This window comes from Schistocerca serialis, chromosome 6 (assembly GCF_023864345.2).
Source record: "Schistocerca serialis cubense isolate TAMUIC-IGC-003099 chromosome 6, iqSchSeri2.2, whole genome shotgun sequence".
NCBI lineage: Eukaryota > Metazoa > Arthropoda > Insecta > Orthoptera > Acrididae > Schistocerca > Schistocerca serialis.
Window position 1 is genome coordinate 596551584 of NC_064643.1, and position 24169 is coordinate 596575752.

Below are 24169 nucleotides of genomic sequence, written 5' to 3' on the forward strand. Positions count from 1 at the left end.
GCTACCCATTCTTCCTCTACTGTATTTCTTTCCCCCATTCCTGTCACTTCTTGCTTTATGCTCTTCCTGAAACTCTGTACAACCTCTGGTTCTTGCAGTTAATCCAGGTCCCATCACCTTAAATTCCCACCTTTTTGCAGTTTCTTCAGTTTTAATCTACAGTTCATAACCAATAGATTGTGGTCAGAGTCCACATCTGCCCCTGGAAAAGTCTTACAATTTAAAACCTGGTTCCTGAATCTCTGTCTTGCATTATGGCTGCAAATTTACCTTTTAGTGGTCAAGTGACAACTAATTATTTACCTGATGAATAATTTAACTCCATTTATCTTTTATCCTTGTTTTGATCTCCAAGGGGGGACTGCTCGGGAGGATGTTGCCGTCAGGAGAAACAAAACTGTCAAACTACAGGCCAGTGATGGAATGTTAGATTCCTTAATCAGGAAGGTAGGTCATCAAATTTAAAAAGGGAAATGGATACCTTTAACTTAAAGCCGATATACAATCAAAACTAATGGAGACTCTTGGTTCAATAAATAAACTAAGGTATGTTACAGAATGCTCACCAGCGAAGTGCAAGCTTTCTTGAAGCAATCAGTCCATCAAAGTCCAGTTCATGCAGTGACAAGAGTCCAGCCAGTTATTGATAGAGTCCAAAAAATAAAAACCCACAAACCAAGTCAATAGGGAGAACCAGACTGGTAGACTTACCAGCACAAAAAATGCAGTACATCAGCACTGTGATAGAATTACAACTGGCTCAGATCTGCCTGGGCTGACTTCTATGATGCAGACACCATACTGGAAGTGGTGCCATGGCTGTTGACAGTAATGTTGCACCACCTACACTGTTTCCAAAGTGATGTGAGGTGGTGCCACTATAGTGGGAATTATTGAAAAATGATGGCAGGAAGAACAGTACTTCTGGCCAGGTGAGTATAGGTTTGTCAAACACAAAATCAAATAGGGGTAATCCAATAATAGATCTAATAATCAGTAACTAAATAGGGATGCTAGAAAGCATACTGAATGCATTATAATAGCCAAGACTGACAAAAAGCCAACACCTATCGCATTGATGCAAGTTTATATGCAGACTACCTCCACGGATGACGAAGAGATGGTTAAGAGAGATGAAAATTTAATTGTGATGGGGGACTGGAAGTTGATAACAGGGAAAGGAAGATAAAAAAATACTGGAGAACATGAACTGGAGGAGAAGAATGGAAGGGGAAGTTGCCCAGTAGAAATTTGCACCTAACAATTTAAGCATTGCTAACAGTTGGTTTGAAAATTGAATACATGGAAGAGCTGTGGAGACACTGGAAGATTCAAATGGATTATATAATGGGAAGAAAGAGATTTTGAAATACATTTTTGGACTCTAAAACTTTTCGAAAGGCAGCAGTGGACTCTGACCATAATTTATTGGTTGTGAACTGCAGATTACAACTGAAAAAAAATTGTAGAAAAAATGAGGAGACAGGACCTGGGTAAGCTGAAAGAACCAGAGATGGTTGAGAGTTTCAAAGGAGCATTCAGCAATGATATGACTAAACCAGAGATAAGGAACATAATTAAAAAACAAGTGGGTAGTCTTCAGAGATGAAATAGTGATAGAAGCAGAGACTCAAATAGGCAAAAAATATGAAACCAAGGATGAATTCTTGAATAATTCATGAGATATTGATTCTAACTGTCACAAGAAGAAAATACAAGACTGCTGCAAATGAAGCAGGCAAAAGGGAATACAGGCATCTAAGAAATGAGACTGACAGGAAGGACAAACTAGCAAATCAGGAATGAAACTTCCTGGGAGATTAAAACTGTGTGCCAGACTGAGACTGGAACTCAGGACTTTTGCCTTTCACAGGAAAGTGGTAGAGCACAGTTTTAATCTGCGAGGAAGTTTCATATCAGTGCAGAGTGAAAATTTCATTCTGAAATCAGGAATGGCTAGAAGAGGAATGCAAAATTGCAAAAGCCTGCATGACTAGGGGAAAGATAGATGCTGTAGCATTCTAATGTTCATTGATTAAAGAGTATATTATAAAGAAACATATCTGATCTCAGTGTACTAATATCAATGTCAATTTTTTGTTCGTATTTTACAAAAAACATATGAGCTTTCTTCAAATCCTTTGGACTCATCTGTTTTCCTAAAAGTAAGACATCCATATTTGTACTCTTATGCTAATTGTTGATAACAGCCATATTTTAAGATACTGTGAGTTAGTATTCTTTACATATACCTGGCATATGTCACTAATTATTTATATTCTATCATTCAGCTGTTTATTTCTGCTGTGAAGCATAAGTTTGATGGTGTGGTGATTGCATGCCACCTACACACAATTACATGCTTCATTACATCATTTATTTTAGAAACTGCAGTCTGACTTGCTGTAAATAGGAAGTCTGATTATTCTTGTCATGAACTGCAATACCTTTCATTGCACTTTTCACACACTCACACATCACCCAATTTATTGCTATCTAGCATTGATCTCTGCACGTGAATTCATCAAAATAGGACCAAAAAACAGTGACATGTGCAGAGTCAGCTATAGCGGGAATTTTATGTAAAACATGTTTCAATTCAAAATTAATTTGAGTTGTTTCGACTCCCATTACAGCTCTCACTGTATATCCCATCACAAAACAATTAACATTCTACCAGAACTTTGCTCAGACTAATGCATACCTGTTAGTCAGGACTTTGCATAAATATTTTATGTATATTGTGTGTGTCATTACATTGCACTATTGTAATATGTATATGTATATAAATATAATAGAGAGAAACATTCCACGTGAGAAAAATATATCTAAAAACAAAGATGATGTAACTTACCAAACGAAAGCATTGGTATGTTGATAGAGACACTAACAAACACAAACACACACACAAAATTCAAGCTTTCGCAACCCACGGTTGCTTCATCAGGAAAGAGGGAAGGAGAGGGAAAGACGAAAGGATGTGGGTTTTAAGGGAGAGGGTAAGGAGTCATTCCAATCCCGGGAGTGGAAGGACTTACCTTAGGGGAAAAACGGACAGGTATACACTCGCACACCCTCTCCCTTAAAACCCACATCCTTTCGTCTTTCCCTCTCCTTCCCTCTTTCCTGTGAAGCAACCGTGGGTTGCGAAAGCTTGAATTTTGTGTGTTTGTTAGTGTCTCTATCAACGTACCAACGCTTTTGTTTGGTAAGTTACCTCATCTTTGTTTTTAGATGTATATGTATATATTCATACTTGAATGATTAATGCATAATGCTGGGGGAAAATAATGGTAGAAAGATCAGTCTGGTGAGGATTGAATAATAAACCATTTATTGGAACCACAAGTAAAATTATGATATCAAAGGAACTGCTGACTGTGCTCAACATATCAAATCTGGTAATGACAATATACTGTAGTCTATTACAGTACTTTATGTGTAGAGTGGTGTCAGTGCAGTCAGTACCCATTCAACAGTTTCCATATTATATGAGTGACATTCAATTAGTAATCCAACATATTTTCTTCCTGAAAACAGTTTGGATTTATTCAGGAATCCTATGCATACATTATTCTTCATTCTTTTGGCTACAAAACCCTATTTTTTAACATAATCTCTGTTCAGTGCCATGACCTTACATCACCTTAGTAGTGGAGGACCTATGTGCCTGCATGATAATACTCAACTGGTCAATGTCAGAGCCAATGTCTTGCTGCATCCACGTGCCACTTACCACAGAGTATACATCCATTGTTGGGCCAAATGGATGGAAGTCAGACGGTGCAAAACTCAGGCTGTTAGAGGGATAAGAAAGAACAGTCCAGTGAAATTTTGTGAGCTCCTCCATGGTGTGCACACTTTTTGGGCATCCAGTTGAGCAGTGAGGTGTGTGATGGTGATCCATCAGTCACCTCAAGTGAGAAAGCCTGCACATTCCAACATTGCTGGAGTCACAGCTTGTGAGGATATAGCTGGTTTTGTAAAACATATACAAGCCTTTGGATAGCATTTTACCCTCGGCATTCTTGTATGATTGAGCAAATGTGGATCTTTTGAACTAGGTTCAGCCAACATATAACTAGCATTTGTTGTTTAATATATTAGTGTGATGCTCTGCTTTCATTTGGTGGAAATTTGTATGAGAATATCTGCACATTCCAACATTGCAGAAGTCACAGCTTGTGGGGGTACAGCTGTTCTTTTTTAAACACACACAAGCCTTTGGACAGCCTTTGTACCCTCTTCATTCTTGTATGACTGAGCAAGCAACATATTGTTAGTTGATATATTAGTGTGATGCTGTTTTCATTTGGTGGGAATTTATATGTTTGAGGTACTCCCAGAGCTTTATTCAGCGACACAGAGTCTCCTTACAATGTGCTTGTGTCATATCCAGTGCTTCCTCAGAGTCTGCAATGGCCTGCGCAGCACCATGAAACCCTCCTGGAGAATTCTTCTCAAGGGGCTTCTCAACAGTCAAATAATAGTTGGAAGATTCAATGTAAAACTTTTCAGTTAATCCACAATTGGTGTTATTTCTGACTTGAGAACATCTCACTTTAGTCAATTGAATTATTCAATATTCAAGGATTGAAACACGATAATAAAGAAAGTCATTGTACAGTATACATACTGTCTATCAGTAGCTTGGAAACATTGGAAGAACAGTAATTTTTTTTTTTTTTTTTTTTTTTTTTTTTTTTTGAGATTTTACACAGTTGTTGACCAACCAGTACTGGGGCCTAGCTGCAAGAAGTTGCAAATTATCAGCACAAACCCTCGCAAGCTGTGGTCGGCTTGAATGCGGGAGATTGGATAGGTTTGCGTGACTTTGTTGTGATGATGACAGGTGACTTGCCAAATGACTCACTGTACTTTTGTCCACTGCTAGGTCCCTGTATATGTACTGCAAGCTCCTTTTAATATCTGTCATGCTCTGATTTTCCACCAAAAGAAACTCAATGGCATCTGAATTACAGTTGTCATTTTGAGGACTATGTATAGGGCTACCATGTATTGAAACTTCATGAACTATAGGAACTAAAGCAGTAATATTCCACAATGTCTCACAACAAATTCTGAATTTTTCAATTGAAATTCACCAAGGAAAAATGTGTTGCATTACCATTACTTAGTGAATGCTCCTCATAATAAGATAAATACTTTCATTATCACAAGGTTTAACAATATGATGTAATGTATTGTACAAGATGGAGGAATTCATGTCACAAGAGTGCATTATGGCACAGCAGTTCCACTGTTTTAGCTTAGATGTGTTGTACTGCAAGAAGACATGTAAAATTCAGTCACATTATGTTGTTATAGTAAACACTGAAACCAGTGCTGATGAAAATGATTTTGATTTTGCAATTTTAGAGTATACATGTGCTTCAGTGCATGAAGATGAATCATGAGCTGAAGACGAAGATTATAATACTATGGTCAATCCTGCAATTCATCATATAATTAGATTATGGTGACCCTGACTACCAGTCAAGTACCAGATTTAAATGCTTTGTCATACCTAGTGTTAAAAAGAAGAATTAAATTTCCACTAAATTATAATTTTAAATGTCCACCTTAAGTAATGAAATGTATACTAAAAATGGTGTAATGAAAGTGATATGGTAGCACAGAAAAATGAATTGTCCACTGATATTTCTACTAAGATATCAACAGGCATGTCAGCCAAATTTTGTGAACTGTCCACTAAATTAGCAAGTAAAATTTCCACCATACATAGAGTATTGTGAAGAAGTTCCTGGTCCAATAATGAGTCTGTTTGCATATGTTCCTAAATCAACTTTACAATGTAATACATTAACCACTGACATAGCTAATTTGGCAACCCAGCAAAACTACCATACATAATGATGTAGTTATACTGAAAAAATGCAAACAAGGATTTGCCCAACCAAATGAAACAACTGTTTGAAGAACACAAAACAATGACTGAATCTGTGTAGAAATTAAATTTTAAGATAGAAAATTTTACTATAGAACAGCAGCCTAATGTTAAACTGCAATCTTATGCACAGCTGTAAAACTTTGACAAAGATCATTCTGAGTTGCTTTCCAGTAAAGAAAAGATGTGTAAATGAATGTTTAGATTCTGAACTGTCATGCGTAGTTCAGCAATCTGTAAATGATTTTTTGTCCCAAGCAAAAAGTCTAGCTGAGGGATGCTAATACAGAAATAAAACTGTAGTAGATAAAGATTTGCCACAGTAGCAAGAGAATGTCGTGTCACAAGTTAAATAAATGCAGCAAGAGCTAGCCAGGATTAACCAGTGTGTGAACAGTTCATCTCCTACTATTTCTAGAACAGGTGGAAACGTTAGTCCTATTTCCTGTAGGCAAGACTACGGAAATGAGATGAATCCTAATGGTGTGTCACATGACCAAGTATTGTACAGTATGGAGGTGACACCATAATTGTCATCCATCCTACTGAGTGAAAACCCACTTCAACATATTTCAAGTATTCATTCCAGAAAAGAAAAGCATACATTCCATTCTATACATGCACTCTTTTAAAAATGTACTGCCCAGGTAATGGATCAATAAACAGAGAATACAGTATATTACACGTTTCATACAAGGAGAGGGTGCCCTTTGGGCCACTGAAACAGATGAGAATTGCCAACATTATGTTCAATTTGAGCAGGCATTCTAGCAAAATATTGGTCTGTCAAGACTTAGGAAGGAAGTATATATCCCAGAGCCCTTTAACAGCAAACAGGGCAGCCTTCACAAGTACTTCAAAAAATATATAAACGAGATCAGACACTGGGGAGGTCTGATTTCTAGTGGGGATGTACTCAGAATTTTGAAGGCTAAATTGCCAATGGATATCCGGGATACTAGCACAAATACTGGAAACTGATCTTGGTCACTTTGTATCATTCTGGGATTCTCTGGAGCTCATACAAGAGGTGTCAAGAGTGAACAGCCACTACAATGATAGTGCAGCACAGTCTCCACTGCTGTGGGTGCAGTGGTACCATCATAGCAACCAAAGAGACAATAGTGTACTTTACGTGGTGCACTCAGAACTGCCACACATGCAAAATTTGCGTCAATTATGGAAATAGAAATGGCCAAAGGCAGAATTTCCATAATGACCAGAACAGCAACAGCAGAAACAATAACAACAGCAGCAGCAACAGCAACAGATAAAATTCACTTGTGAGAAGTGATTACTAACAGATTACACATAATAATAACAGGCACAAGACATAGGAGGTCCTGGTACATACTCGTATGTTTAAAGGTGACTTGTGGACTTGAAAACTGACTTTGAACATTATTGAGGTGGCAAATGAACCAAGTTCCTGAAATATGGGATCAACAGACTAGATGCAGAGCCCTCAAATTTATTTATTTATTTATTTATTCTTTGCCCGTGGACTCCAGCTGAAAATCCAGCTGAGAGTATTGGGTTTGTCATACAATAGGCTATTAACATCAAACTTGATTTCATTATATATAAATGAATCAAATAATTAAACAGAAATAGTCCATAAGCATACAAAGGTATTATATGTTTCACATTATATATACACACAAATCCAAACAACATACAGAAATGATAATTTTTAAAGGTACATTTCAATAATGATATAACATATTTAAACACCATCTTAGTATTCACTCAAACTGTATATACATTTCTCTGTGAGATATAGTTTCAAATGATGTTTAAAACATTTTAGGTCTGTTTCTTTTTTAATGATTTTGGGGAGTTTATTAAAAATCCTTTTGCCTGCTTCTTCAGGGGCAGTCACAGACAGTTTTAGATTTATGTTCATCATGTAGTAATTTTCATTTCCTCTTGTACCGTGTTTGTGTACATCTTTATTGAGGAGGTGTTTATCGCTTGACCTTACCGCCATTATGCTTTGGTATATCTACAGTGAATATACTGTCATAATATTATAGTGTACAAAAGCTTGCCTACAGGTCTGTCTTGGTGGTATTTTTGCAATGCATCTCACTGCCCTTTTCTGAATTGTGAATATTCTTTTTAAGTAGCCAGCTTGTGCACTTCCCCATATATGAACTGAATAAGACAAATGTGGGAAGACAAGTCCACAATACATTGATCTGAGGACTTTATCATCCACAGTCTTAGCTGTTTTATGCATGATGAAGATCTGTTTGTTTATCTTTTTACACAGTGCATCTATGTGCTACCCCCATGCCAAATGTTTGTCTATTATAGTTCCTAGAAAATTTGTGCTGGTTACTTCTTTACTAGTCTTTCCATTTATATTATAATTTTCACTATGCTTGGTCTGAAATACTACATTCATTGTTTTAGACTGATTCATAAACAGATTGTTTTGTGTTAAATATTTATTTGCATTTTCAATATTCAGGAGTGCTTCCTTCTCAAGCTCCTCCTTTGTGTCAGCTGTGCAAATGATTTTTGTGTCATCAGCATACATTATAAGTTTCTGATTTATATAGCTAGGGAAGTCATTTACATAGAGTATAAATAGTATTGGCCCAAGCGCAAACCCTTGCGGCACACAGTGTTTTACTGTTTGCAATTCTGATCTGTAGTTTGTTATATTTCCCCCACTAGGATGTCTGATTTCTGTGCATTGTTTCCTATTTGTAATGGTATGATTTAAGTATGTCATAACATTTTCCTCTAATTCCATACTGATATAATTTCCTCATTAATTTTGAGTGGTTCACACAATCAAATGCCTTAGATAGGTCCATAAAAATCCCACAAGTCTTTTGTTGCCTGTCAAGTAAATTAAGAATGTGCTCAATTATATCTGTTGATGCTGTTTTTGTTGACTTCCCTTCTCTGAAACCATGTTGTGATGAATGCAGTATACTGTACTTTGTTATAAAACTTACAATTCTATTCTTTATTATCATTTCATAGATTTTAGCAAATGTTGAAATCAATGATATTGGCCTGTAATTTCCTAATTCATCCCTGTTCCCTTTCTTAAATATTGGCTTCACTTTACTTACTTTCAGTGAATCTGGAAATATACCTTCTTCTATCGCAGCATTCAGCATGTGTGTCAATGGCTCTTACATACCTTCCAGAACTGTCGAATGCTGACCATGGGGTGGTCTGGGGGTAATGTAGGAAATTCAATTGAAATGCCACACTACATTGATGATAGTGATATCAGTGAAGAATTAGCAAATGATCAGTTTAAATGTAATGAGCAAAGTAAGGAAATTGTACAGGCTACTATACATGCTTTAGTGCAAGGTGTACTATCTCACTTTGTGCATCATATGGTTGCTATGGTAAGTATTATGTCCACCAGTTTGTATAATAAAATATGATTGATTACAAAGGGCTCCTACATACCTTCCAGAACTGTCGAATTCTGGGCAGTACCAGAGCAATAAATTGTGGAATGTCAGGATTCAGTCACAGGTATAAGTAAAATTTGGAAACTGAGTAACACAATGCTCTTTCTCAAAGACAAATGAGCTTACAGTCAAATTTATTTTGGGCCTAGACATTTTACATGAGACAGACACAATACCAGACTTCTCTATGGGTAAATGCTATTTGAATGTCCATAGCCAAAGCATCACAATAGATCTGGTAAAGACAAAAGTGAACTATAGTAAGTCCTGACAGTCTACTACTATTGACTCATCACAAAGTAATGAACTATAATGGTTATTGTTGAAGTATGTACCTGTATTTAGTAAAAAAATAAAGTATCATAAACACTTATAACTCTCATATGAATGTCTGTCCCCATGAGATTTATCCATACAATACCTATTCCATCCCATGATCTAAGAAGGCTGTGGTTAGTAGTGAAATAAAACAGATGCTGGGGTGACATACAGTTGAACCACAAATGTTGCCCTATTGCAATCTGCTGTTAGTTGTTACAAAATCTGGAGGGAATGTTCATTTGGTTTTGGATGTAAGGGCAATTAATAAGATTATCATCCCTATATAAACTAATCTGGAGTACCTGGATCAGCAAGTACAGAAATTTATTGGATTTAAATTCCTCATTACCATTGAGTTACAAAGTTTCTATTGACAGGCGAGACTCATGAAAGAAACTAGGAAATACACTGCCATCATTTTTGCTGGTAGAAACTATCAGTTCTGTGTACTGCCATTTGGCTTAAGTGTATGCTTACAAGTACTTATAACTGCACTATATATGATATTGGCACCTGAACTACTTGACCAAGCTGCCCTGTACGTTAATGATGCGCTAATAGCTATAGATACATGGGAAGGACATACATAGTTACTAGGAAAGATGCTGCACAGAACACAAACTATCAAAGGCAGAAGTGACAGCTAATTTGCAAAAGTCTAAATCTGTCAGGGTGAAAGTTAAATTCCTTGGTCGTACCGTCACCTCTATTGGAACCATGCCTGACTCTGATACGTGCCATCAAAAATTTTCCATACCCATATACTAAGAGACAACATAAAGCATTCTTGAGATTAAGCTCATTTCTTTGTTGATTTGTGTCATATCAGTTTGAACCTAATAGGTTTTTTAAACATAACTGCACCGTGGACCTGGATGAGTGATTGTGAGAAATACTGTAATACAGTAAAAGAAGCTTTAGTAAATTCCAGTATTCTGCATCATCTCAATATGAATGAAGATTTATGTTTAATTATGCATCATTTTTTGGATTAGGTGCTTACCTATTTTAGATTCATGAGGAAGAACAAAAATGAGAAACATGAGTCATAAGTTTTACTAGTTGCACCTTATCCCATAATAACAATACAATGCCCACTGCAAGGGGTGGAATTGAATGTGTATGTGATTGTCTATGTGATTGCCGTAAGCTTAGTGACAACAGTGCATCCCAATTTAAGTTATACAATATAGCACTGAAGATGGTCACTCAGTAACAGAAAATCAATTTTGCAATAGTAAAAAATATACGACCAATGCTGTCTCTTTTTTCAAGTATACCTGTTATCTGGTCGTAGTGCACAAGACAACATGGAGTCGCCAATCAATAAATGTGTAATTTCCTTATGCGTCATTCACTAAGTGTGTTAAGTTATATGCTACAAAATCAATAGCAGCCAGCGCTCCAATCATCAAGATAATAGTAAACTGTTATATCCCAACAGTTGGCAAATCTATCGCACTGCTATCTGACAGTGCATTTAACTTTACTTGTCACACTTGGAAAAGCTTTCTACATGAACACATGGCATTAAACAAATATTAATCTCAATATTATGAAAGTTGCTACTCACCATATGGCAGAGATGTTAACACACACACACACACACACACACACACACACACGACTGACTGCAGTCTCAGGCCTGAGATTGCAGTCATGTGTGTGAGTTGCGTTCTTTATATATATATATATATATATATATATATATATATATATATAATAGAAGGAAACATTCCACGTGGGAAAAATTATATATATATATATATATATATATATATATATATATATATATATATATATATATATATATATATAAAAACAAAGATGATGTGACTTACCAAATGAAAGTGCTGGCAGGTCGACAGACACACAAACAAACACAAACATACACACAAAATTCAAGCTTTCGCAACAAACTGTTGCCTCATCAGGAAAGAGGGAAGGAGAGGGAAAGACGAAAGGAAGTGGGTTTTAAGTGAGAGGGTAAGGAGTCATTCCAATCCCGGGAGCGGAAAGACTTACCTTAGGGGGGGGGGGGGGGAAAAAAAAAAAAAAAAAAAGGACGGGTATACACTCGCACACACACACACATATCCATCCACACATATACAGACACAAGCAGACATATTTAAAGACCATATATATATATATATATGTGTGTGTGTGTGTGTGTGTGTGTGTGTGTGTGTGTGTGTGTGTGTGTGCGCGCGCGCGCCTTAACGGCCAAAAGCTTTATATATGTGTGTGTGTGTGTGTGTGTGTATCCAGGAGGAAATCCATTAAAATGTATATTTAGAGAGTTCAATAGATTCATCTGAACATACACAAAGTCATCAAACAAAATTGGTTGAGTATTTGGAACATTTTGAACAGGTGGTAAACAATAATACTTCATATACATGCAGTTTGCTCCAGCTGATCAGATAAGTAAATCCAGAGAAAAGAAAGAATGGATAGATTCACTGCTGATAGTATGCAGAGATGAATGTTCTTGGAAAGAAAATGCAAGAAACTATTAATTGCACTCATACAATAGGCACACCTATGTAAATTACATTATGATAGGAAACTGCAAGCAGTACGTAGGTAGTTAAGTAACTTGCATAAAACGTACATCTTTAGTATTATATGACAAAATTCTGAATAAAACTAAAGTTCACATAACCATAGTTGAGGTTCTACAGATTTCCAGAGGATCAAATTCATGATCTTTTCATGAATTTTTCATTACCTCTTTAGGTATATTCATAACCTCTCAAAAATGTACATGAGACAATGACAAAAACATTTTTGTGTGAATCTGAAAGCTGGCTGAAATGAAAGCTGAATGTAATAATTCTTATATCAGTAAAAATGTATGTCAGCATGATTAATGTAACTATGTATGACTTTTATGACTATTCATCAAATGCTATAAAAACACTAAGCTCCAACATAGTATGAATGCTCTCAGTTATATTTATCATCACATCAATTAAAATACACATTGTTTAAATATAGTAATGTAGCGAAAACCTACAATTTTCCTTAAGACAATGTAACTATTCTGAAGGTGCAAAATTTATATCAAATGTTAAACTTCACAGTAAAAGGTTCTGTGTTTAGGTTTCTCAGCTGAACTTGAAATTTCAGCATTTAAAACTTCAGCTTCTTCTCTGTAATCATTCCTTTTTGATCACTTTTGTTTCTTGAACTGTTCTCCCTTTAAGTTTGTCCACTTCATTTTCATCACATTTCTTCTGTTTTAAGGTTTCTACTCTTCTTCACAGCTACAATGTTATGAAAAGGAGAGTTGCTACTCACCATGTAGCAGAGATGCTAAGTCACAAGACAGGCACAACAAATTGATTCTTCACAGCTATTAGTATCACTGATTTTGTAATGTCCACACCCAGTTGTTTCTCACCATTAAGTAAACCACCTAGCAAGTGTATCGCATTCTAAACACCCTAAGTTTTCAACAAAAACGTCTTTGTTAATAGAAAAGCAGCTTTTAGCTTCATCAATTCCATTAAACCTGAATAACAGCTTCTGCATGAAGTTGGTGAAGTCATGGTTCACACTTTGCAGTAAATTCATCAGAAAGTGATCAAATTTGTCGTCCTTGTGACTGAATTGTTTCGATTGTTTTTCGGAATAATCATAAAATTTAAAGTATTCTCTTTTCACTACATCAGCTGTTGATGGCATCATACTTTTTTGACACAAATTCTTCCAGTGCAATTGTCATTTGAGAATCACCCAAATTGGAGCTCTGCATAACTACAGATAATAAATATAAGCCACCTTTGGCTATCTTTAATTTCAAAGGCCTCTTCTCAGCAATATTTCGATACAAACTTTGCAAAATATCTGTATACTCATTTCTGAAAATAAGGATCTCTTTCTCTGTGTAATTCTCGCTAGCACCTGTGGCACCAACTCCAAAATCTACACAATGGCTTGTTTTATGATTACATGCTTTCCTAACATCTATAACAAGTGACTTGCCAGAATTTGTTGTCATTCCCATAACACTTCTCTTTAGTAACTTAAAAGCAGTGCAATGTATTAAATTGAACTAATCTTCATAAAAAAAAGGGGAAGAGAGAGCCATTTGATTGATACTTAGTTAAAAACTGCTCACGTTCCACTGATAATGATGTAAGAAGCTCAAATTTTGCCCAAAGCAATTTATCTTCTAACAAGGGAACCTTCCCATCGCACCCCCCTCAGATTTAGTTATAAGTTGGCACAGTGGATAGGCCTTGAAAAACTGAACACAGATCAATCGAGAAAACAGGAAGAAGTTGTGTGGAACTATGAAAAAATAAGCAAAATATACAAACTGAGTAGTCCATGTGCAACATAGGCAACAACAAGGAGAGAGCAAGCTCAGGAGTGCCGTGGTCCCATGGTTAGAGTTTGCAGCTGCGGAATGAGAGGTCCATGGTTCAAACCTTCCCTTGGGTAAAAAGTTTAACTTTCTATTTTCAGTTTATGTGACAAGACGCTTATATTTTCATCACTTTTTTGGGAGTGATTATCACATCCACAAGAAAACCTAAATCGGGCAAGGTAGAAGAATCTTGTTACCCATTCGCCAAGTGTACAAGTTAGGTGGGTCGACAACATATTCCTGTCATGTGACGCACAAGCCGTCACCAGTGTCGTATAGAATATATCAGACGTGTTTTCCTGTGGAGGAATCGGTTGGCCTATGACCTTGCGATCAAATGTTTTCGGTTCCCATTGGAGAGGCACGTCCTTTCGTCTACTAATCGCACGGTTTTGCGGTGCGGTCGCAAAACACAGACGCTAAACTTATTACAGTTAACAGAGACGTCAATGAACGAACGGACAGATCATAACTTTGCGAAAATAAAGAAAGTAAACTTTTCTCCCGAGGGAAGACTTGAACCAATGACCTCTCATTCCACAGTTACTCACGCTGACCACGAGACCACGGTGCTCCTGAGCTCATATTATCCTTGATGTTGCCTATCTTGCACATGGACTACTCAGTTTGTATATTTTGCTTATTTTTTCATAGTTCCACACAACTTCTTCCTGTTTTCTCGATTGATCTGTGTTTAGTTTTTCAAGGCCTATCCACTGTGCCAACTTATAACTAAATCTGAGGGGGTTACGATGGGGAGGTTCCCTTGTAAGTGATGTTTAATTTTTTCAAGGTTTCTTCTTCCTGATGGTCTTTTATGCACTTCAGTAAAATACTTCTTCAAATGTGGAATAAGTGCAAGTGCTCTCTTCATGACTTCAGTATTTTCAACCCATCTTATAGGACAAAATATGAGAGGCATCTTGGAAAACACAATGATATTTGAGAAGGTTACCCTTCTTGAGGGAAAATCCTTCATAAAGTTTTGGATCACCTTAAGAAATTCATGAATATTCCAACCACATTTATTATGAGCAGTTTTCATAGCTCCATTCATTACATGAAGTGAGCAAGTGCCATAGCAAGTGCCAATTTATTACTTCAATTTCACAATCTGATATTTAATTTGGCATAAGTACATATTTTTGTTAATGACAAAATTCTATTAACAATTATGAGAATGTACATCATTCCAGAATATTTGTGGCCATAATTTGTGGCTGATTATCTTCTTCACTTATAAGAAATGCTTGCAGATCATGCAACTTCTTCAAGTTCACAATTGGCCCATGCACTGAAATCTGAATTACATTCTTAGGTGACGAATTCAAACCATTCAGACCCTCCAGGAAACTTGACTGTAAATTGGAAGATGTGACAGAAATAGAAAACATAGATGTTAATATCTTTTAGATACAGACTGTTTTTGTTCATCTGAGAAATGAACCACCAAATCCATCTGCTCCTTTTGGACATCTTTCCTTAAACTGTCTTCCTATGACACTTTTGAGTCATCATGTTGTAGCCATTTGCCACTGAAAGTCCACTCCCCAGTCACCCTGAAAAATTTAGGAATCAACTACTTTAGTTTCCAGTATCTGAAGCTAAAAATAGGGCCATTAACAACATGTTTCTGCCCTGTGGTTCATCAATGCTGTGGATGCTGCAAATAATGAGAACACCATGAAAACTTCAAGATTGACAAATTATTTATTGACATCAGCTGATCGATAGAACTGACATAATTGCTAAACAACTGACGAAACTGAGCTAAACCGAACTGAACTGCACTGACTCCTGTAGTAAACAAAACTTGACTGACTTCCTGCGCAGCATCACTGTCTCGCTTTAAATACCATTTTAACAATTGCTACCATTGTTAATTTATTACAAAATGTAACTTAAAATTAAAAACACTTTCGTATAACGTAACTGCTGTTACATTTGTACAGGTTATAAAATATAATGTCAGATAACATAACATTTTTATCATCATCTTGATTTTATGTGTAAAAATTAATTCACAATCTGATTTCAACAATTATTTTGATTTTACTTTAACTTTGTAATTAGTGACTGTAAGGATTTTATTGCTAACATTTGTTTCAAGTATACACTTTGCGCTTCACCAGATTACATAAATTAAATACACACGTTTTCTCAAATACTGGAATTTCATAAATTTGGGTGGTGTAACTAACAAGAGGTAAATATCTGCTTAATTTACAAGCACCATTAATTACAATGAATTACATAAAATGAATAATGAATGGAATTACATCACTGGATAATGATTGTTATTTTCATTTGAATGGTAATGAGGTTTTTGTGTTAGCGAATTTACCAATTGCAATTATGGTAATTAGAGACATTAGTTATTTATGCAAAAAATTCCACAGCCTCTTAATATTTGTTACTAAACATTTATTACTTCAATTTCACAATCTGATATTTAATTTGGCATAAGTACATATTTTTGTTAATGACAAAATTCTATTAACAATTATGAGAATGTACATCATTCCAGAATATTCTATATGTATTTACAAAGAAAAATAGGTTTTTGGGCAAACTGACCCTGAATGATAAGTATAAAAATACACATAAAAGGCCCTAGGAAGCACTGAATCGTACAATAGATACAAGGATGCATATAAAGGCTGTTGCATAATACCTGGAATAAATAAATATGACTCTCTTCATATAGCATTCTCTGTGGATGCTAACATAATTATGAGATTTCATATTTTTGCAACTTTTCATCTTTGAGCTAAGGTGTTCTCTCTCAAGCCCAATTTATACCGAGGTCATCAAAAGCAAACACAAGCAAATGAACATTCATGTGGACAATGTGAAGGGATTCACTAGTGTCCACCATCCATACTTGTACCTGCAAATAAACATTGGCACTGCAGCAAACGGAAGAGAACATGAGATAACTAAGCAGCCATGCTGTATTTGGTTGTTTTCGTATTTCTACTTGAGTATGATGAAAATATGCAGTTTCCATGAACGACCACATGAATCAAATAGTGGGGAAAGCAGATGCCAGATAGAATCATAGAAGAACCTTAAGGAAATATAAATCATCCACAAACGAAGTAGCATACAAGGTGCTTGTATGACTGATTCTTGAATAATGTTCATCAATCTTGGACCCATGCCAGGTAAGACTGATAGAAGAGACAATAGAGAAGATCCAGTGAAGAGCAGCACATTTTGTCACAGGATCATTTAGTCAGCAAGAGCAAATTCAATTTTAATTATTATTATAGATAAGCATTTGCAGTTCTTTACAAAGGTTGTGCTTATTCACTCCATTCCTGACTGATGCAGGCATGTAACCAGTTGGATGTTTGAGTCCATCAATTTTCTACCAGTTTTAAGAATTTAATCTATATCATGGATGCTGTTCAGTGAACAGCATCCATGATGGTGTGTACTTTTTTCAACAATGAATGTTTGCATAGTGAAATATTGATTTCAAATGCATTAAATACTGATATCTACTTATTCTGTTTATTTAATTTACTTGTATATTGTTACTGAACTACTGTTAACATTCTTCTTGTAACAAAAGTGATATTGCCATCACTGTCAACTTTGATACTTTCTGCGAGTTCAGGCTGTTACCAGATGTATACATGGACTAGTTTAGTGTCTGCTGCTTTGCTCACATAGAGTGTATGGCCTGAAGAGTTTTTTTTTTTTTTTTTCTTCTTCTTCTTTAATCTGATATTTATGTTGTTCACAAATTGCACCACCTTCTAAGCTTCTCATGCTAATTAAGGCCATATTGTTTTCTGACTGTACCTCTGACCAAAATGTCATTCTGGTAGCTGGAGCCCAAAGTTTTTGGTAATCGTGCCTTTTGTATTCTTGTAGAGATATTTCCAAAGCGACTTTCATCCTGTAACAAATATTTATTTATACATAACTGAGACGTTAAATACCAAATTTCCTTAATTTAGCTTTGAAATTTTTGTAAATTAAAAAATATTTTCTTAATTTTCTTCCTGTATTGCACTCCCTTAGGTGCTGAATTTCCAGAAACACTGAAACATGTATTTTTTTTTATTTCTAACTGAGGAGTCAAATACCAGTTGCCATAGATATAGCCTTAAAAATTCTTTAGGGGGTAATTATTTATTTTCAAAAAAATTTTCGTCTTCTGTTTTAACCCCTTATTGGTTGAAATTTCAAAAACACTGAAACACGTATTTATTATTTTCTGGCTGAGAAACCCAATACCAGTTTCTGTAATTCTGGCTTCAAAATTCCTTTAACAGTGACATAATTTCAAAAAGCCTTTCACTGTCTATTTCACTCCCTTAGGAGTAGAATTCTGGACAATCACCTACAGTGTAAGATTCAAACACTCTCCAAACTTTTAAGTTTCTATCCCTAGTGGTTTGGGCTGGGTGATGGTGAGTCAGTGAATCATTCTGACCCTATTTCACCCCCTAGGGTTTGAATTTTCAGAAACTGTGAAACTTGTATTTTTTTGTCCCTAGCTGAGAAACCAAACACAAATTTTCAAAGATTTAGCTTTAAACATGCTTTCGCAATGAAATATTTTCGTAAAACGTTTCATCCACACTTTCACCCCTTAGGTGTTGAATCTCCAAAACCAGTGACATGTGTATGTTTTATTTCTAACAGAGAAACCAAATACAAATTTTCAGAGATTTAGATTCAAAAATGCATGCACAATGAAGTATTTCTCTAAAAGCTTTCATCTCCCGTTTTACCCCCGTAGTGGTTGATCTTCCTAAAACAGTGAAACACGTTCTTTTTTTTTCAATAACTGAGAAGCCAAATTTAAATTTGAAATATTTAGCTTTAAAAATGCTTTATAATAAAATATATTCATAAAAAGTCTCATCCCCTATTTCACTCCCTTAGGAGTCCACGTACTTTTTTTATTTGTAACAAAGAATTCAAATACCAATGTTCATAGATGTAGCTTTAAAAATAGTTTAGTAGTTCTTTAATGATGATGTATTTTAAAAAATAAGCTTTCACCCGCTCTCTCACCCCCATTGGTTAAATTTCCAAAAATGCTGAAACACATATTTCTTTATTTCTGACCAAGAAACCAAATACCAAAACTGCCTTAAAGGTGACATAAAAAAAAGAAACTTTCATTTCCTGTTTCACCCCCTTAGGGTCAAAATTTCGAGAAATCCCTTCTTAAATGACGTGTACACTAAAAGGCACATCTTCTCCAAATTTCAAGTTCCAATCTTCAGAGGCTGTGGTTGGACGATGATGAGTCAGTCAGTCAGGACATTGCCTTTTATGTATAGAGAAGATTGTAGATATGTGGATAATAAATTTTCAAAATAGTACAGACAGAAAATAAAACAGAGCATGTTTATATCATAACTGTACAACCAGTCATGTTTACCAAAATTCAGCTGAAGGTCCTGCACTTCAATGAAATATTTGCTTATTGGCATGCGTTGATCTTCCAATTAGTTTAATTTCCATTTGCTTGTGCAGTATCCAACAGTTCCATTGTTGCCAGCTTTGTCACTGAACTGTGCTGTCACTATTTGTGTTTTGTCATGTTATTTCTATTGTTTTTCATTATTTAACATTCCAGTATGGACAGTGATATCAGTTTCGATAATTCAAAGTACTTAACTGACGATTACATCCATCAAGCACACTGCTGATTTCATGGGAGTTCATAGCACAAGTGCACATGTGTGTGGGGGGAGGAAGGGGGGGGAGAGAGAGAGAGAGAGAGAGAGAGAGAGAGAGAGAGAGAGAGAGAGAGAGAGAGAGAGAGAGATGATCATCAGAGCTCACCTTGCGCCCCTGTCTATTTAAGTTTAGCCAGGCTACACTTAATTGTAACTTAAAATACTGTGTTCAAGTTGTTAATGCTTCTGTGGAATAAAGTTGTGTTCAGTCTACTGGTCACGTTGTACTGATACCTAACTAGCTGCAACACAAGTGGCAATGAGTGTGGTCCTGTTCTCCACTCAGATTTCTACTCTGGTTCATTCTCACAATGGCTGAGAGTGTTATGGAGGACATTTCACATCAGCTGGTCAAACAGCAAGAATCATTTGCCACAGCATTTCACCAGCAATCACAGATGCTGGACAATCAAACTCAGGTACAAGGGGGGACCCAAAAGAAACCGGATTGTTGTCATAAAAAATTTATTGATGAATTTTTTTACAAAATTACTTCAGTCGCCTTCAAAATACTCTCCATTACATGCGATGCACTTGTCAAGTCTCTTTTGCCACTGTTGGAAGCATGTTTGGAACACTTCAAGTTTGATATTGTCTAGTGCCTTATGCGAAGCTGTTTTTACCGCCTCCACATCATCATAACGCTCCCCTTTTAGCATTTTTTTCATTCGTGGAAATAGGAAAAAGTCACACGGGGCTAGGTCTGGTGAATAAGGAGTATGGGGAGTGACAGACCACCTCTGAGGTGCCAAATAGTGGGTCACTCGTAAGGCCGTGTGTGCTGGAGTGTTGTCGTGATGCAGAAACCAGTCATCTGATTGCCAAAGTTCCAGGCGTTTCCTCCTCACATCCTCTTGCAGACACCTTAAAACATCCAAGTAAAAGTGCTGGGTAACAGTCTGGCCAGGGGGTATGAATTCCCGATGCACAATTCCACAAACATAAAAAAAGACAATGATCATCATCTTCAAATTTGACCTCACTTACCTTGCTTTTTTTGGTCCGGGAGAGTTGGGAGTCTTCCACTGGCGTGACGCTTGCTTGTTTTCTGGGTCATACCCATAACACCATCTCTCATCCCCTGTAATGACTTTGTTCAAGAAGTTTGGATCACGTGCAATCTCTGTTTTCAAGTCCTGACACACATTCATGCGGATGGTTTTTTGCTCCTGTGTGAGAAGGTGCGGAACAAATTTAGCAGCAACATGTCTCATGTGCAAATCCTCACTCAGAATCTGCTGGCATGAGCTCAAACTGATTCCTGTCTCTGCTGAAATTTGGTCGATTGTTTGGTGATGATCCTCGTTGATCTTTTGGTGGACCTTTTCAGTGTTCTCCTCATTTCGCGATGTTGAAGGGCGTCCAGAACGAGCCTGGTCTTCAACACACATCTCACCACGTTTAAAGCGCCCAAACCACTCGAAAACCTGCGTGCGGCTCATAGCGTCCTCCTGGAAAGCTCCCTGAAGCATTTGGTGTGTTTTTTTAAGCAGGAAACAAAATTTCACACACACTCTTTGTTCTTTTAAAATTTCCATAACGACTTCGCAACTTGCCAACAGTCAGAGAAACACAATACCACACTTGCACATTCAGCTCTACACTGATGCCGTCTGCACAGCTGTTTCATGAAAGTCTCTACTAACACCATGTAGCATGAGAACCCTGCACTATGTCTACAAGTGGCAGCGCCCTCGGAGTCCGGTTTCTTTTGAGTCCCCCCTCGTACTTCAATCATTGGCTTCTGTCTTGTCTAGATGGCAGGCACATCAGTCTGTGTCACCTGTTGTTTTGGCCTCCATGGCCCCCTTGGTTTACCTGCCTCCCTTTTCTACATATGAGTCCATTGAGGAATGGGATACATATGATAAATGTCTGCGACAATACTTTCAAGCTTTTGGGATTGCTGATGCTATTTTATGTCATGCCTTGTTCCTTTCATTGATATTGCCAAGAATGTCTCAAGTCCTACAGCAACTTGCCCTTTTGCAGCATCTGCCTTCTTTAACATTTGATCAAATGTATGAACTTCTTTCAAAATATTACTGTAAGTGCATCTATGTTATTACATACTGGGTTGAGTTTTATATCTGTTGGCAGCAACCTCATCAATCCTTTCGAGCATGGGTGGCTGAACTCCATGTGTTTAATCATCATTGTCATTTTGTGTCTGATGCGCATAAAGAGCCGTGTACTGATCCAGTGGTGAGAAATGCTATCATTCAATTAGCTCTGGATCATGAGGTGGGAGAACATGCCCTCCTATGTGAAAATCCATCCATGTCCACTGTTTTAGGTATAACATAGTTGTTCAAGGTGATGCGATCTGCAGATTACCAAATTAGCTCATGGTGTGAGGTACCAGCAATCCAATACTCTCCTTCACACCAAGCTACAGTTAGTTCACAGAAGGAAGACATAGTCATGGTAGTCCACATATGATCACAGGATCAAAGCAGTTGGCCTCTCTCCCAACAGCAGATGCACCTACAAAGTGAACAGGCCAGCTAACAGCAACATATGCCTTCCATGCTCCCATCCTGCCATTAGTGTTCCATTAACCATGAGTGCGCTGACTGCCCAAAATGCTGGGCCATGTCATAACTGCAATGAAAAAATGTCACATTGCTTAAAAAATGTCACATTGCTACTGTTTGTAATGCAAAAATTCAGCACACCAACACTGATATGGATATAGACATAAATTTATCAGCTATTTCCGCTGCACCAAACAAGCTTTTTCATTGGTTTTATGTTTTTTTCTGCACATTTCTGCGCATTCAAATGGATACAGGAGCTGCAGTAACATTGCTAAACTCACAAACTTATATGAACTTGGACTCCTATCTGCTTCCCCCTGTGTCACAAAAGTTAGTAAATTACAATAAACAGAGTATTCCTATTCCCAGTCAATTCTCTGCCTGTGACCCACAAGTCAGTAGTCCAGTCACTTACATTTCTTGTTGTGGCCAACGCACATACAGAGAATCTTTTTGGATTAGATGCTTTTAAGTTGTTTGGTTTTACTATTTCAGGTGAAGTGAATTTAGTGTCTGAACAAGTGCCATATATACAGCTAAAGTGTTCTGAGTTTTCCTCTTTATTCTCTCTGGACTGAGGTGTGCCTACAATTTTCAAGTGCATGTTACCATGAAACCTTCTGCTCAGCCTCATTCTTCTGGACCTGTCTGGTTCCAGTGGCATTCAGGGAACAAGTCAAAGATGGATTAGATCGCCCCATGGAATCCTGGATTGTCTGGCTTATTGCATCAAGTGAATCATGTACTTCCTCAGTCATAGTAAAGAAATCTTCAGGACAGTTAGGTCCCTGTGGTGATTTTAAAGTTTCTGTGAACACATAGTCTATAGTGGGCACATGCCTGAAACTGCACCTAGACTAACTCTTTACAGAGTTGTTGGGTGCCTATTTACAAGGCCCTTTAGATACAGAGTTACAACATATGTTAGTTGTCTATACCTCTTTTGAACTATATCAGTACCTGTTGTTACCTTTTGGAGTCACAGTGGTTACTGATATGTATTGAGGGAAGGAAGATATTTGAAAATGGATTTGATGAAAACCATAAACAAGTATGCAAAATATAGTGTCGTATGTATGTAAAATGAGACTTCATACCATCATACCCTGCATCTGGTAACAAACAATAGAATGTAACAAACAATGGAATGTGTATGATATCTGCTTCCACAAAACTAATTCCATAGGGTCCACACTTGGTAGAACTGACGGACTAAAAGACCTATGAGTTGTTTATTTGCCTCCAAAATTACCCAAATCTTGAAATGAAGACATGTATACAATGTTGTAACAAAATCCATTCTATGTAAAGTGACGTAGTTACGAGTTCATTAAATATAATGACATGAAAGAAGAATGTTGTGTAGCCACTATACTCACCATGACACAATTGAACAAAACCATTAGGATTAACTGTGGTTTCATTAGTCATTACAATATATTCTTGGAAGAAGATTTTGATATCATTGCTAGATGAGGACTGGGTTAAAGAAATAATTAAAAGGAAGAAAATAAATGAGTATAACAGAATCTTAGTAGCATCATAATGTATGTGTCAATGTAGCTGGTAGATATGTCTGTATTATCTGCCTATATTTAAATACAGTAACATGGTTGAACCAAGTTATGGGTCAGAGAAAGGAACAAAGAACACATTAGCAGTCAATGAATTCACAACAGCCAATTTGGTCTTCAGGTAGGTGAATGTGTGAAGCTAGTGTAATAAAATGCCAGTGAAATTCTCAAGGAAATTTTTATTCTTCATATTCTTTGTTCATTCAAGGTACGCTTCAGATGTAATTTTAAATTAATTAAAAATTTCATTTTCCTCTGGTAAAGCCGTGTAATATTCTTTCTATA